Here is a 15,980-nt window from a genome sequence, read left to right on the forward strand (position 1 = left end):
ATAGGAAAGGGAGTTAAAATAGCCCATTTATAGCACAGGGAATTCCCATCCTCAAGGGTTTTAGTTCACTGAGGATGAATGACTGCTGCAAAGAACCTGCTTTGGGCTAGGCACCACGCTCATAAAAAGAGAGAGAAGGAGTTGCTCTCCTAGGGAGCATCCGGCCTATTGCGGACATTTTCCTCCACTGTGGTGTGAGAAAGCCTTAGCTAAGGAGCTTTGGGGTGGTGTAGAGCCTGCCGCAGGCGGGGAGGCTATCACACTGGGATTTGTGGAGCATGTGATGCCCGAGTCCCATTTCCACAAGGCAGGCCTGTCAATGGCTTCATATCAAAAGATTCATATTTTCATTCTGAAATACTTTAAGAACAGAAGGGTGGCTCAGTGGTTAAGTGCTTCTGCTGCACTTTCAGAAGACCAGAGCTTGGTCACTAGCATACTCATTGGACGGCTCACAACTGCCTGTAACTTCAATTCCAGGGTATCCAACCTCCTCAGGCACCAGAAACATACGCACACAAACACATAAGTAAAATATAAATTAAAAGAGAAACTATTTTAAAAAATAGAGAGAAGATTCTCATGAAATAACACAAATAACACAAATATTGTTGAAACTTTCAAGGCTGAAAAGTCAAGACAGTTGTCACATCCTGAGTCCACCCTTGCCAAAAAGCAGTTGTGCTGGACAATTTGTCTGCGCATGGTTCATTCAGAATCACCTCCTGGATTCCCAGAACACTGCAGTTCCCCAGGTAATTCTTGTAATGGTCACATTCTGGAGTATGTTCTTCTGCTTTCTTTTTCCCCCATTTTTTTTTTTCTCCTCAACTTGACACAAGCCAGGGTCATTTGGAAAGAGTAAGTTCAATTGCAGAAATGCCTCTGTCCGATTACTTGCAGGCAAGACTGTGGGGGCATTTTCTTGGTTAATGATTGATGTGGGAGGGCCTAGCCTACTCTAGGCAGTGCAACCTCTGGACTGGTAGCTAGGTGTTAGGGGTTGGGGTTATGGGAGGTGGGAGGTTAGGGGTGTGGGAGGTGTAGGAAATAAAGCAAGCTGAGGAAGCCATGAGGAGCAAGCCAATAAGGATTCCTTCATGGCCTCTCCTTCAGTTCCTGTTCCTGCAGTGACTTCCCTTCCTGATGGACTACAACTGTAAGATGAAACAAACCTTTTCCTCCTCAACTGTAAGATGAAACAAACCTTATGAAACAAACCTTTTCCTCCTCAAGTTCGCTTGGTCGTGATGTTTATCATAGTAACAAACTAAGGCAGCTTTGTAAAGGTCTTGTTATCAGAACTCTTTCTAGCTGACAAATAGTCAGGATTACTCTTGTTAGGGAGGTCATGCATTGGTTTCCCTATTTGTTTATTTAGCCAGGGTCTCACACAGCTGAGGATGGTCTCAGACTCTTTCTGTGGCTGAGGCTGGCTTTGAACGCCCAGTCCTCATGCAGCCATTGTCTAAGATTCGAGGCGTGCACGATCACAAACAGCTTTTGTGAATTGTGGCTTCCTGCACTCGGTGGTCACATCAGGTTCTCAGCATTCCCACAGGGTTATTTTGGGTTAGCTCACTCAACGATGGTGGATGCGTTAACCCTTTCCCAGGTGCTCATTCTCCAAGAGGAAGACACTTGCTTCATTTACAGAATGTGCTGTTGATAACTTGGATCTCTTTTTATTCTCAGGAACTCCACGGAGAGGGAAAAACAGTCTTGTGTAGGTCAAAGATGGGATGAACTATGGTCTTTTCCTGGTTGGAGTAATTTTCTTTCATGAAAACGTGTTAGCTGTACACAATAGTTTTGGGAATAAGGGTCTCTTGATTTTTCTGAAAGTGTCTCTGTTCTGAGAAATACTCAAAAATGATTGAATTTCTTGACAAGCCTCTTTCACAACACTTAAACAACTTAAGAATTTGGGGGATTTTCTTTACAGTGTTCTTATTATAGAAGATTCCCTATTCATAGTTCTCCGTCCTTTTGCTTAAGCCAAAATAAAAGAGAAGGAAGGAAGGGAGAGCCTCCCACACTGCCTCAGATGGAGTATGCTGGATGGTGTTTTACCAGCCCTGCTGGCTCTTGCTCATTTTGGATAAACCGTGTTCACCATGTTAAAACAGCTATGGCTGCAGCCCCATTAGAACTCCTGTCAACCGCACTCCAGATGGATATAAAGTCTGAATAAAAACTAGGAACTTGCTCTTCTCGCACAACTCCTAAAGGATTCTCACCCTATCCCAGAGTACCTGACATCTGGGTGCCAGCCAGGGCTGAGGAAATGCTAGGAGACATTTGTGCAAGGCAGCTGTGGCCTGTGTCTCCGGTGTTTGGGGCAGGTGTAGTGATAGCTGTTACTTGGCACCACACTTGCATTTCATACTTTGCCAGGGTTGTCGTACAAACCTAGTGAGGTAGAACATCTAAATCCCATTCAGCTGTTGTGGATATGTTTCTGAGGTGCCCTTTTTCTGAATTTTACTTATTATGAGAAAGCTGGCACAGGGCCCGAGCTTACGCATGTGAATCTAATTCTGTATGCTGTTTTCAGCCAGGTTCCCCAGGTTCTATGGGCACAAACTCTGGTGTGTGTTGGGGGGTGGGCTTTTCACTGTACCTTCAAAGCTATATTTTTTGTGACCTAAGGACCCCCCACACTGGGTCTCATTTCTTAAAGGTCCTCATCACCCTTAACAGTGCCATTCTTGAGATTAAGACTTTACTCAAAGAAAAAAACCGCCTCCCTGTAGCTGTCAGCAGATATAATTAGAGGTCATTAGAGGTCAACATTATTGACTCTTCAGTCCATATGGCTGGACTTTCCAGCTGTGCACACTAACTCAAGAATCAACTCTTTATGGTCTGTAAATGTAACACCTTCCCACTGGAGAGACTGTGGCTGAATCTGTGTCTGAAGAAACAACAGGGGGGAAATGGACATTGGGATAAGGGAAAGAGTCCAACCAGCTTAAGAGGCCACGGGATTGGGTGCTGGTTGATAGCTCAGGCCTTCCGTGGGGGTTCAGACTCTATCTGTCCTGGACTCTCACTGTGGTCTAAAGGCAGCAGGCAGAGTGGAGCAGGCCCCTCCTGAGCCTCAGACCCAAAGACAAAAATCTCCCTCTTCCTGTTATTGTTTCTCTCTCTGAACTTTGTGTCTTTATTACATGTCACTTTAAGGTCCATCAGGGTACTCTCATCTTGCTAGTCCCTCTACCCCCTTAATCTAACCTCTTATTTCTCGGGTGGCTACCATTTTGCTATCTGTTTTAATAAGTTTGGCTTTTGTTGTTGTTGTTGTTGAAATTCTGTGTGGATCATGCAGTATTTGCTTTTCTGCATGGTTTATTTCACTTACTATAATGTCTACCAAGTTTCTTTATGTTGCCAGTGATAGGATTCCTTCCACAGGTGGTGTGTGTGTGTGTGTGTGTGTGTGTGTGTGTGTGTGTGTGTGCATGTGTGTATTTCTAACATACCTAAAGGGTTTGAGAACTATGGGGCATGGGATGGAGTTTGTATTAATAATTTAAGTACATGTACAGTGCTTAGACTGCTTGACCCCCAGGAGAAACAGATGAATGTTATGGTTTTGATGTGGTTGTCAGCGGATGGCTGAAAACCAGTCCAAACACTGAATAAGAAATTAAACAGGCTGTCTTAGTACTCACTACACACGTTCTGACCAAAGAGCGAGTTCAGGTTTTTAACTGCTGTGAGCAGCCATCGCTGATGAGCTTGTTTCCTTTTCAGCTTAGGTAGTTATCCCTGGAAAGGTGGATCATTGATGTCTGTTCTTCAAGAGGAGATTAATGACCCTGGATCCTGAAATGTGAAAGGTAAGTTTGTGAAACCGAGATGTTTCTTACATTTTTAACACATCCAAGCACTGGATGCCTTAAGTGAATGCCCAGTGGTTCTCAAGGAGGCTAAATGGAAGGACATTGGCCAATTTTTCTTCTCTGATGAGGACATTAATGATTTCACTGGGCACATGTTATGTGCAGGGCCTCAGGAGAGTGGCAGCAAATGATACAAAAGCCTCCAATTAAAAGGGTTAGAGAATTTATTTATAATATACATAAAACATTAATGAGAGTCAGATTCATCTCATGTGCTTGAATAAGGCCCATTGGGCTACATTGACTTAGAGCTGCATGTCAGTACACTTACAGTGATAACTCTGCACCTCTTGCCTGCTGCTCATGTATTCCTTCTTTGAGTATGATGACACACAGAAGATTTTAATGAGTCTCATTTTAATGTCTCCTTCAGAGAAAGAGGAGACATTCACACGGGTGGGCAATAAAAGAGTGCCTTTCATTTGAGTTTTCCTATCTCAAAGACTTAAAGCTCTACAACTGTCACCAAAATTCAAAATTGCTTGAATGAAGAAATTGCTGAACCTCTGCCCATAGAGCTCAGTGTCTAAGAGGGTTCCCTAGTAATGGGAATAGGGACTGTCTCTGACATGAACTCAGTGGCTGGCTCTTTGATCACCTCCCCATGAGGTGGGAGGGCAGCCTTACCAGGCCACAGAGGAAGATGAGACATGATAGGCCAGGGTCAGAGGGAAGGGGAGGAGGACTTCTCCTATCAGTGGATTTGAGGAGGGGCATGGGAGGAGATGAGAGGAGATGAGGGAGGGAAGGTGGGATCGGGAGGGGATGAGGGAGGAGGGCTACAGCTGGGATAGAAAGTGAATAAACTGTAATTAATAAAAAATAAATTAATGAAAAATAAAAAATAAAAAAGAAATTGCTGAAGAATTAGCTAGAAAAACTAACTGCCTTTGGAGAATCTTCATGAATTGTGCTTTTATTTCAGACCCATGTCAAAATGATTCAGTTGTCTTCAGCTCGACTTAGCGTATGGAGCTGCCTATCATAAAGGGGATCATATACGTTTAACTTGAAATTTATGATTCTTTTAAGCACGTGACTATGCTTTGGGTGAGCTGTCCAAGGAAGGAAAAACTGCAGACATGACATGTAGCTTTCTCTCTCACAGTGGAAGAGTACACAGTCTCATGCATGCTGCAGCAGTGGCTTTTAAGCTGAAATTCCGAGTGCAGGCAGTCTGGCCTCTCTGGTGCCATCTCTAAAATACAAAATGGAGCCTTTGGCTCAGCAGTTGCCTTGTATTATTTGTATTGACAGGACTGTCAGAAATGATTTTCAGAGTGCAAGGGTGAAGGGGAAAGGCCGAAGACTGTACTAACTCATGAGTTTGACTCAGGCAACAAGTTTCTGGAAAACATGTTGAGAGGTTCTCCTGCCTTGATTCCTGTACTTGGTATGGTGTGAAGCTCAGATCTCCACCAGCCATAGAAACTCATCCCCTCAGCTTCTGGAAGTGATGCCTGGGAACCCAAAGATAATCTTTGATTGCCCTGCTCAAAATGGAGCCCTAATCCTAGGCGGTCTCTCTCTAGGTCTTGTTCTCTCCCTAGAGCTGGCCACTTTTGATGAGTGAGATACTGAGAAGGAGAACTCAAGCCTTGGTGCTCCAGGGAACAATCAAAAAGGACCATCTCTACTCTCTGTCGGCTTGGTTGGGATTCTCATTGCTACTGCACTATGTCCAACATCTCCCTCTGCCAAGTTTTGTTGTCCTTATTCTTTCAAAGGTGATGCTGGTGAGCACACACTCCAGTCAACTTTATGCATGCAAATTCTAGATCCCGTTTCCCTGGAAACTACTCCTGAAGCATCATCCAAAAGAGATGGGCAGTCATCTACGGATCTTAGGGATCTTCAAGTAATTCTGATGCTAGGATTAGAAAAATAGGTTCACTTAAAAAAAATGCAAGAGAAAATTCGTTATAGTGAGAATCTAGAAATATTCCAGACCACACTGCGTCTTCAGAAACTATTAATAGAATGATTGAATTGAAACTTAAAAAAACAAAACAAAACAAACAAACAAACAACTATATTGCTGCACTGAGCATGAGCTGAGATTAAAACAAAAGAGCTTTGTCCAAGGACTTTAAACCTCCATCTCGGTCTCTTCAGTCTCTTCTTCCCTGGAGGAGTGAGTAAGTCAAAGCACCAGCACATCAGAACCAAGTACGAAATGAAGGAAATGCTTGCCTCTGAGAAGCATGGCATCTCCAACTCAGGGGGTTAGTCATGGCTTCAAAAGGAGCATTTTTTTTTCATAAAATAATTTTTAGAAATCATTTTGTTGTCCCAAATGAGCATCCTAAATCTTTATAAACATGTTCTCAGTCTAGAAATATGAATGTTGAGCTTTGGATGAGAGGATGGGGGTGTGGAGAAAGGGAGAAGGGTTGGGTGACCCATAGCTCCTCTTTATGATTTTTTTCCCCTCTTTATGATTTTGTTGCTACAGGAAATGCATGAATCCCATGAGTGGAGGGAGCTGCAGACTGATGCAGAGGGCAAGAATAGAGCAGATACAGCCTTAGAAGCCACCTTCTTGCCCGCTACTTTAAACGTTCAACCCTAAACCTCACTCTGAACTCTGCGACTCAGTCTTCTTCCCCTCTCATAATCTTGGTTTTTCCGGCATCCATAATGGCCCGTAACTGGCCCCTCTAGGTAGTACAATGTTGGAATATAACTCAGAATTTGGAAGTCCTGACTATTTCTCCTCAAGCATTCTCTCTAAAATCTACTGTGCATACACTGATCTTTGAGAAGTAGGAGGGTAATGGATAATTAATATCGCTGAGTAAAACTAATAAATTCTTTCTTTATGCAACTTCGAGAAATATGGTTTGCTTGTACATACACACACATATATTTTAAATTTTATGAGGCTATTTATTTGATAGGGAGTGCTTGAAGATTTCAGTGACAGAGAGGGTCATGTACAGAAAATTGGCAGTGATAAGGCAACACTTCTTTTCTATTCTTTTACGACATGGCTTTCATGTTCTAAGATACTGCACATTTATAAGTCTGCATAAGAATATTTGGCTCTTTGATACTCAAACTTGAGCAGACACAGTTGGTTTTATTCCTGTTTTAGATTTAGATACAGATCCTGACAAGCATTCTGACCATGTAAATGTCATTTTGGACCAGTGTTACATTGGTTTCCATTGTAATATGTTTATTTAGTGTAACAGATAGCTTGAAATTGGTGATGACACTATTGTGTTCCACTTTCTTCATCTTTCTAGGGTCTATAGCTGATTTACAGCCTGAAAACCCTACACAAGAGTAAAACAAAACCAGCGGTTGAAGAATGTGTTAGGAAACTAATTTCAGTTTTCTGAGCTGCAGAAATAGTAGCTTTGATTCCAGGTGTAATCTTTGTAAGGAGGTACAGAGTGAACTCTATGACTCCACATCTTTATGTCTTAGATTCAGTTCCTTATGAGATCCCAGAATTTTGATGGGTGATTTGAACAGTGGGTTGGATGCCACCAGACAATCTTTCCATCAAAATAAGAATGGTAGGCAGGTAAGGTGGCTAATTCTGTAAAGAACTCACCTCCTAAGCATGGAAATCTGAATTCAGATTCCTAGAGCCCATAGAAAAAGCCCGACATGGTGATGTGTGCTTATAATTTTAGTAATCAGGAGATAGGAGAGGTATTTTGGCCGATTCCTGGAGCTACCTAGACTTTTTGGCAAAGTTCCAGGCCAATGAGAGATCTTTTTCAGACAAAAGGTGGAAGGAATTCAAGAAACAATAACCACGATTGTCGTCCGTCCTCATTTGCTTCCTGTGATAAACACCATGATCAACAGAGCCGTGGGAGGAAGGAGTTTCTTTAATCTTATACTTCCAGGTCATAGCCAGTTGTTGTGGAAGTCAGGAGAGGAACTCAACCAGAGAAGGAACTGGAATCAGAAACCATAGAGGACCACTGCTTGTTGTCCTGTTCAGTTGCTAGCTTCTTGATGCAGCTCAGACCCATCTTTGTAGGGATGGAGCCTCCCATAGTTAGCCCAAACCATGATGTTTACCGAATATTTGATTGGCACCATTTTGCCAGTTGATATGAAACTTGTTCTGAAATTGAAAGACAGATCTGCAGTGCTTCATCTGGGACTCTCCAATGAGCTGGTGTTTAACAGGGTAAGTATCTGTAGATGCCTGGAGATAAACATCAGTGCCAGAGTTACTTGAGAATCTGACAGGGTATGTCTGTCAGATTCTTTTCTTCCAAAGACTTTGAGGTAAATGGGTTTTTGGCCCCAGCAGCATGTAGTGAAATCAGTGTCTTCAGGTGTCAACCTCAACATCCAACCTTCTCATTGGGTTAATGGAAAGTAGAAATTTCCAGACTACTTCAGCTTCATGTAAATATATATAGGTACAACAAGAACTCTTAATGATAAATATCTTTTCTCACAATTCATGTATTGAAGCTCTATCTTTCCACAACTCTACTTGTATAGAGGGCCTTTAGAGTGGTAATTAAGATGAAAGGAAACCATTTTAGGGTGGGATCTTCACGTGGTAGCACGATGTCCTGAGAAGAAAGAGACACCAGAATGTTCTTTGTGCACTCAAGGCAGACATTGCCAGACATAGAGAAAAGGTGGATAAGCCAGGAGGAGAGGACTTGATGACATCTCACCATGATGGCACCTTCATCTTGGACTTCCGGTCTCAAGAATTATAGACAAATACATTCTGTTGTTTAGCTATCCAGTCTATGTTATTCAAACTGAGCAAATGAAGGTGGCCATGAGGGATTTAGACACAGAGAAATCTTAATCTTTTTACACACAGTGCATCAAACAAAATTGAAGGGTTCACAGCCTACACCGTGGTTGATGGATGCAATCAAACCTATGCATACAAACCTTTTGGCTGCAAAAGTCCTTCTTTTCTTTCATTGCCTTTTATGCAGCCATGTATGCCAAGTAATTATGCTTAGAATTGCTAACATTTGAGAATTTCAGTTGATCTCACTATGCCCACAAGAAGTTGTTTTCTGTCCTAAATTGTTATGAGAGAGACTTAGAGTGCTTCCTTATTTTCCTGGTAAGATACTACAGCTTTTCTCAATTCCTAACATAAATGACTTGCACTGGTTTTTGCTTGCTTGTTTTAAGTTTAGAGACTTGCCTGAATCTCTGAGTAGAAAAAAAAAAAAAAAAAAAAAAAAAAAAAAAAAAAAAAAAAAAAAACAAAACAAAAACACTACAAATATTTAATGAAGGTGTTTGGGAGGCTTATAGCTGAAATCCAGAATCTATTTCCCAACCTGGGGAAAAAAAAAACTTTAATTTTTCTTTTAGAACTCCCATGTTGAAATAATGTCATTTAAAAATATTTTTGAGGCAGGACTGTACTTTCAGAAATTTGTATCAGACTTGGTTCAAGATTGCATAACCAAGGTGGATAATAAGGGTTTTTTTGGGGGGGGGGGGAGAGGGGAGGGAAGGAGAGAGAAAAACCAAGATTATGTTCTAAAGGAAAGGGCTAGCTGTGTGTATGTGAATACGTATATCCCTGTTTGTGCACAGATCTGTACGTGTGTGTGTGTGTGTGTGTGTGTGTGTGTGTGTGTGTGTACACTCCATGTCTAAGTACAGTCTGCAAAGTAGAGTGCTTCAAATACTTTGATCTGCAGCAGTATAGTTAGGGCAAGCACACAGGTTTGAAGAGAACAATGTATATTTCCATTTATTAAATTTCTTACGGTTAAAAACTATCAGTAGAGGGGCTGGAGAGAGTTAATAGTCCTGGCTGTTCTTGCAGAGGACCAAAGCTCAGTTCTAAGCACTCACATTAGACATTTCACAAGTTCCCTTTACTACAGATCCAGAAGATTTGGAGCCCTCTTGTAGCCTCCATTGACACTCCTGGACAGATGAACATAGTTACACACATACATCTTAAAACTTTAAAAAAGATCACTAGTGGATCATTATATTTTATATATAAGAAAAACATTGTAGCCATGAATTAACTTGGTGGATTCTTTCTTTTCTTTTTTAAAAACTTATCTTATTGTTTATATTTCATCTTTTCAGTTTTAGAGCCTTGAGTTACACCCATGCACATTTAAATTTTTGAGTATGTTTTCCAGCGGCAGGCTACGAGAAAAGCTGATTACTAAGATTAAAAATAATTCTTATGATGTTCTCTCTGTTCATGCATTTCATTGCATTTTTAGTTATGGATTAGTGATAAACACTCCATAGCTAGCCTATATGTTGCTGATTAGGTTAAATTAATTAACATTTTGATTTCTAATTTTCTCAGTATGGTATCTATTTTAAGACACTCAAAATCTTTTAATCTTAATAATAAAACTTAAGAATTTAAAAATATCACCAGTAGACCATTATATTTTATATGTATGTATATATATATAATATATAAGAAAAAAATTTGCACTCATGAGTTAACTTGGTGGGTCTTTCTTTCTTTCTTTCTTTCTTTCTTTCTTTCTTTCTTTCTCTATTGGCTACTTTATTGGGTACCTATACCTACCACCCTTCTCCACCCAATCCCTTCCAACCCTCTAGTACTAGGTAGGCAAGAAAGAAGGTTAGAGGTGAAATCAACTTCCCGTTGGTTAGGGGCATTAGATTCCTTGAGGAAGGTCTAATCTTCATTGTCAGAATACCAGCAACCAACAGTCCAGCAATCCAGCAATCATCCAGCAATCCTGCAATCCTGCAATCCAGCAACCCAGCAACCCAGCAATCCAGCAACCCAGCAACAGCAAAAGCAGCAGCAGGAACCAGCTATCTTTTCTATCCCTCCCTCCTTCTTTCCCTTCTTCGCTCTCTTTTCCTCCTTCTCTTTTTTTTTTATTCTGTTATTTTTTGCTATGAGCCCAGGCTTACTTGGAAATTACTCAGTAGCCCAGACAGTGTTTGAGCTGAGGCTCTTTCTTCATCTACTTCCTGAGTGCTAGAATTAGTTTTGGTCCCACCTACCTCCCTGCATAATCTTCATTGGTGGATTGTTCAGTTATGCTTTGCACATTAAATGGAGCTTTTTACTCTTATGCTACTTAAACACTTGAACCTAAATAGTGACAGAATTATCTTAACAACAACAACAAAAAAGTAAAAACATATTTTTTTCTCATTTTTTTATATATTCGTCTCTCATGCCCCAAATCTTCCCATTATCGTCTTCACCGTTCCTTTCTTATTTTGAGATTCTCTCTCTGTCTCTTTCTGTCTCTCTGTCTGTCTCTGTCTCTCTGTCTCTGTTTCTGTCTGTCTGTTTGTCTCTCTCTTCCTCCTGTTTCCCCATAGAGTAAAGTTTTTATTGCCCAGCTCTTCTTGGGAGTGGGGCCTGCGTTGGAGTATAATCAACTTAGCAGGCTCACATCATTGAGAAAACTGAGTCATCTCCCAGAAGCTATCAAATGCCAGTAGCTCCATATTTAATGGTTGGGTTTCAATCCACCTTCCCACCTTCAGGCTTGGATTTTGATGACCAGGTCTTGTGAATACTGTTAAAATCATTGTGAGTCAAAGTCCATGCAAACAGACACCCTGTTGTATCTGGAAAAGCTCATTTCTTTATGTTATCCATTACTTTGGGTTATTACAATTTTTCCACCCCCTCGCAGGAGTGGTGTGATATGAATATTCCATTTAAAGATGAATAATCTTTAAATGCTCCATAATCTTTTCATCTCTATATACTGATCAGTTGAGAGTTTCTGTAATTGACATCTACTGCAAGGAGAAGCATCTCTGGTGATGGTTGGGAGATGACTATCTATGCATATAGCAATAAGTCATTAGAAACTATTTTAATGCTGTATCTATTTTACAGAATAATAGTATTGGGTTATCCCCTAGAGCCTATGTCCTACGCAGCCACAAGTTCTTGCACCCTTTAAGAGTGCTAGCTATGGGTTTCATTTCATGGAACAGGCCTTAGATCTGAGTAGAGAGAGGATGTTTGCTACCATAACAAGCATGCCACTATTGTACCAGTGGCCATATCTTGTCAATCCAGTTGTTATAGCTCGCAGGGTTCACACATGGGTGAGACTGAGGATCACTTTTCATCTGTAGCTATGTGTTTAGTGCCTTATAGCACTGTGAACAGTAGCCAGTAAGGATGAGGTTTCCAGGAGTGTCCACTTGATTTCTCCATGATCTGAGAAATCAAGTATCTGGTGTCTTTGGCAATAGGGTCTTACTTTAACATTCCAGTGGGTAGACACTGTTTTTTTCTTAATAGCTGGAAAATATTTAGTTGTGAAAATCTACAGCAAATATCTACAAGAAACGACAATAAGAGGGATTCTGGTAAATTAACAAAAAGAGTCAGAAGTAATTCAATAGAAAAATGAAGACTTCCCATCCACACTCAGGCAAGAAAGTCTAATCAAGTTCAGGGAGATCCACACAAAAAAGATAGACATGAAAGTGGGAGAGGCACTTGTTTGAAACAGAAGTTTCAGTGGAAGGGAATGATGAAAGAGGAAAACATAGTGAAAACTATTAAAATTTACTATATATGTGTATGAAGCTGTCAAACAATAAAAAGGAAGTGATAGACTTAAATACATATTTCAGAAACACACACAGAGACATAGACACAGACATATAGACCCATATGTGCTTGCATACACACACACACACACACACACACACAGACACCTACATAAGAGCCATCTATCTGCTTCTTTAACTTAGGAGCCAAGAAAATTCAAATTAAAAAAAAGCACAATGAAATATCTCTCCCTGCTAGATTGCTGAGCACAAAATATAGTAAAATAATGTGTTATATTCCAGAAAATTTCCAGGAGAATACATTTTAAGCATTCTCACCACACAGGAATGTTTGATTGTGTAATCAGTTCACCAAATACATATGTCAGAACATCACAAAATATGTGCAATTTGTATGTCAATCATGCCTCCAGAGAACTGGAAAAAGAGTATAAAAATAAACAACCCCAAAAGAGTTTAATGGTATCTAGACTTGGTGCAAAGGTACAACAACCGCCTGACTACCAATGGTGGGAGGAGAAATGGATACAACAGCCTTTATTAAATGAGGAGCAGAAAGAAGAGGGAGGTAAAAAACAGAGGACCAACCTACATGCTGTCAGTCAAAACCAGAGGGCTTAGTATATTTCCAGGTGCTTGAAATAGTTCTGTTGTCTCAGTGGCACCTGCCTCTGCCCTTTTCTGGTGTACACTGAATGCCAACACCAGTCTTTAAGTTGTTTTAGAATCAGGCTCAATGTAAATCAGGTAATAATTGATGAAAAAATAAACACAAGACCACCTTACATGATTCTTAAGAACTTCAAAAGCCGTATTTTAATGTAAAAGTCTAACAAATAGTCATGTTTGTTTCTTTTCTGTATAGTGAGCAGATAAAATTCTTTCTGTCACTTCCTTTTAGTTCTGGTAACAAATAATTTAAGCTCTAGGTTTTTCTGCCAACAACTCATGGCCACAGCAAAGAGTTTTCAAATAAGCTTCTAAAAATGAATAGTATTGCCGAATTACTAAACCAGAAAATCCCTAACTTCACCCTAAATACTTGTCCTTATACTCACAGGAAGTGTAACCCCTATTCATTAAGAAAACCTCTCTGTGGACCAGATGGAGACCATTACAGAAAACCATAACAAGCCAAAATGCAGGGGTGTGGAACCTAGTTCCAACAGATACAGTGAAAGCACAACTCTTGCTCAAAGATCACTGTAAAAAAGGAGGCAGAAATAACATATAAGCCATGGAAACAGAGAGTTTTATATGAGATTGTGTCTCCTAGAAATGTCAGAAGCTACACCCATAAAATCTCACTAACAGGGCTACCTAAACATTGCTGGAACAGAAGTAATACTAATAGACATGCTAGCACGGATGGCAAAAGCTCCCAGTACCTCAAACCTACACAAAGAACCACAGGCAACTAAGGGATGCTGAGAGCTGGAGAAGCAGTCTTCTCCATGGAAGAGCATATCTATTGATTATCTAACACCGAACAGTAATCCCTGAAAACATGTACATACAAGTAACACTATACAGACTAAGTGGGTAATAGTTATGTATTTAAGAACACACACAAAATGCAATGGACATTTGCAATTGGTAGCAGGAGAAGATAGGGAACAGGGCAGAAGCCTACCACAGAGGGCCTCTGAAAGACTCTACTGATAGAGGTATAGAAGTAGATGCTGAGACACATAGCCAAACTTTGGACACAGTGCAGGGAATGTTATGAAAGAAAGGGGAGATAGAAAGACCTGGAGGGGACAAGAGCTCCAAAAGGAGACCAACAGAGCCAATAAAACCAACCAGCCAAACAAACAAACAAACAAACAAACAAACAAACAACTGAGCCCTGGGAGCCCTGCAGAGACTGATACCCCAACCAGGGACCATGTATGAAGAGAACCTAATACCCTGGCTCAGATGTAGCCCATAAACCCAGTATCCAAGTAAGTTCCCTAATAAGGGTATGAGGGACTTTCTTTGGCATGAACTGATTGGCCTGCTCTCTGATCACCTCCTCCTGGGGGTGGTGCAGCCTTGCCAGATCACAGAGGAAGACAATATAACCAGTCCTGATGAGACCTGATAGGCTAGGGTCAAATAGAAGGGGAGGAAGATTTCTGCACCTATCAGTGGACTAGGGGAAGGGCATAGAGGGAGAAGAGGGAGGGTGGGACTGGGAGGAGATGAGAGAGGGGGCCACAGCTGGGATAGAAAGTGAATAAATTGTAATAAATGAACATAATAAAAAGAAGAAGGAGGAGGAGGAGGAGGAAGAGGAGGAGGAGGAGAAGAAGAAGGCACACACAAAGGAATGGCATTTCATCTCAAGAAGGCATAATTTTCTGAAATTGGGATCAACTGGTTGGGAAGAATGTTCTGAGAATTTCAAATGAATGATATAAAGCAAAGATGTTTTCACATGCAATAGGTAAAAAGAAAGGGTTTATTAGTAATTATATAATGTGTATATCTTCCTTTGTGATTATGTCCAGTAAAAACATATACTTCAAATATATACAAAATCCTTCATCCTCCTCTTCTTTTCCTTTCCATTCTTTAATTCTCCTGTCCTCTCCTCTCCTCTGCTCCCCTTTTCTCCTCTTCCCTTCCCTCCCATTTCCTCCCTCCTCTTCTCCTCCCTTCTCCTCTCCTGTCTTTTTTTCTACACACCTCCTCTTTCTTGCCCTCACACCTTTTGCTTTTGGTCTTGCTTTCACTAATGTCAAGCGTTTCACGTTATTGAGAAATAGTCTTATTTTGTTATTATTTTTTAATGAAAATATAGTTATGTAAACACTTTTGAGAATAAATTAATACTGAATGGAAAATTTTAACTAGAAGGAAAATGTAAGCTTCATCATGCAGGCAATATTAGCCCTGTAAAGTGCTATCGTTTAGAAATACACAAGCCTTCACCTTTCCCTTAAGCTGCTTTCTGTGTTGCAGACACAGACGCTCAGGTTTTGACTGGTAACTCAGAGGACAAGTGTCTCTCCACAGAGCACAGTTAATTTGTTAGCGTGCAATGACAGTGAGTTTGGCTTGATCATCTGTTTGCTGTTTGGGATCAGGGAAAGCCCCAGAAGGGCTTCCTCCATGACACGGGTTTCTTCAGTAGCTCTTGGTGATGACAAGGTTGTTGAGTAGGTTCTGTTGGGGTAGGAAGTGAAATTCCTGGGAAATTCATGGCCTGGAGGTGTTCCATGGGTTTTTGCTAAAGTTCACAGACTGGTGGGAGAGCCAGATATGTTAGTCAGTTTCTCTGTACTGAGGCAAAACACCCAAGGAAGGCAATTTAAAGCAGAAAGGATTTAATTTGCCTTGCAATTTCAGAAGTCTGTGCCCATCGTGGCAGGTATGGTATGGCAGAGCAAAGAGGCTCACTCATGGTATCCTGGAAAGATGGGGTGGGGGCAGAGAGAGAGAGAGAGAGAGAGAGAGAGAGAGAGAGAGAGAGCCTATGCTAACTGGCTTTCCTTTCCCTGTTTCATTCCATCCCCTAGATTGTGAGCTGGAACAGCTGACATTTGGGGTAGATCTTTC

General features: G+C 40.9%; 1 long non-coding RNA gene across 1 annotated transcript; it reads left to right on the plus strand.

The window, feature by feature from the left end:
• The first annotated feature begins 1,000 nt into the window (after positions 1–1,000).
• Positions 1,001–6,735, plus strand: LOC110560601 (uncharacterized). Its single transcript, XR_002477139.2, has 4 exons — positions 1,001–1,159; positions 3,760–3,845; positions 5,441–5,644; positions 6,364–6,735. It is a non-coding gene; the product is annotated as an uncharacterized LOC110560601 (long non-coding RNA).
• Positions 6,736–15,980: the final 9,245 nt, after the last annotated feature.

This window comes from Meriones unguiculatus, chromosome 15, assembly GCF_030254825.1.
Source record: "Meriones unguiculatus strain TT.TT164.6M chromosome 15, Bangor_MerUng_6.1, whole genome shotgun sequence".
In the NCBI taxonomy this organism is placed as follows: Eukaryota; Metazoa; Chordata; class Mammalia; order Rodentia; family Muridae; genus Meriones; species Meriones unguiculatus.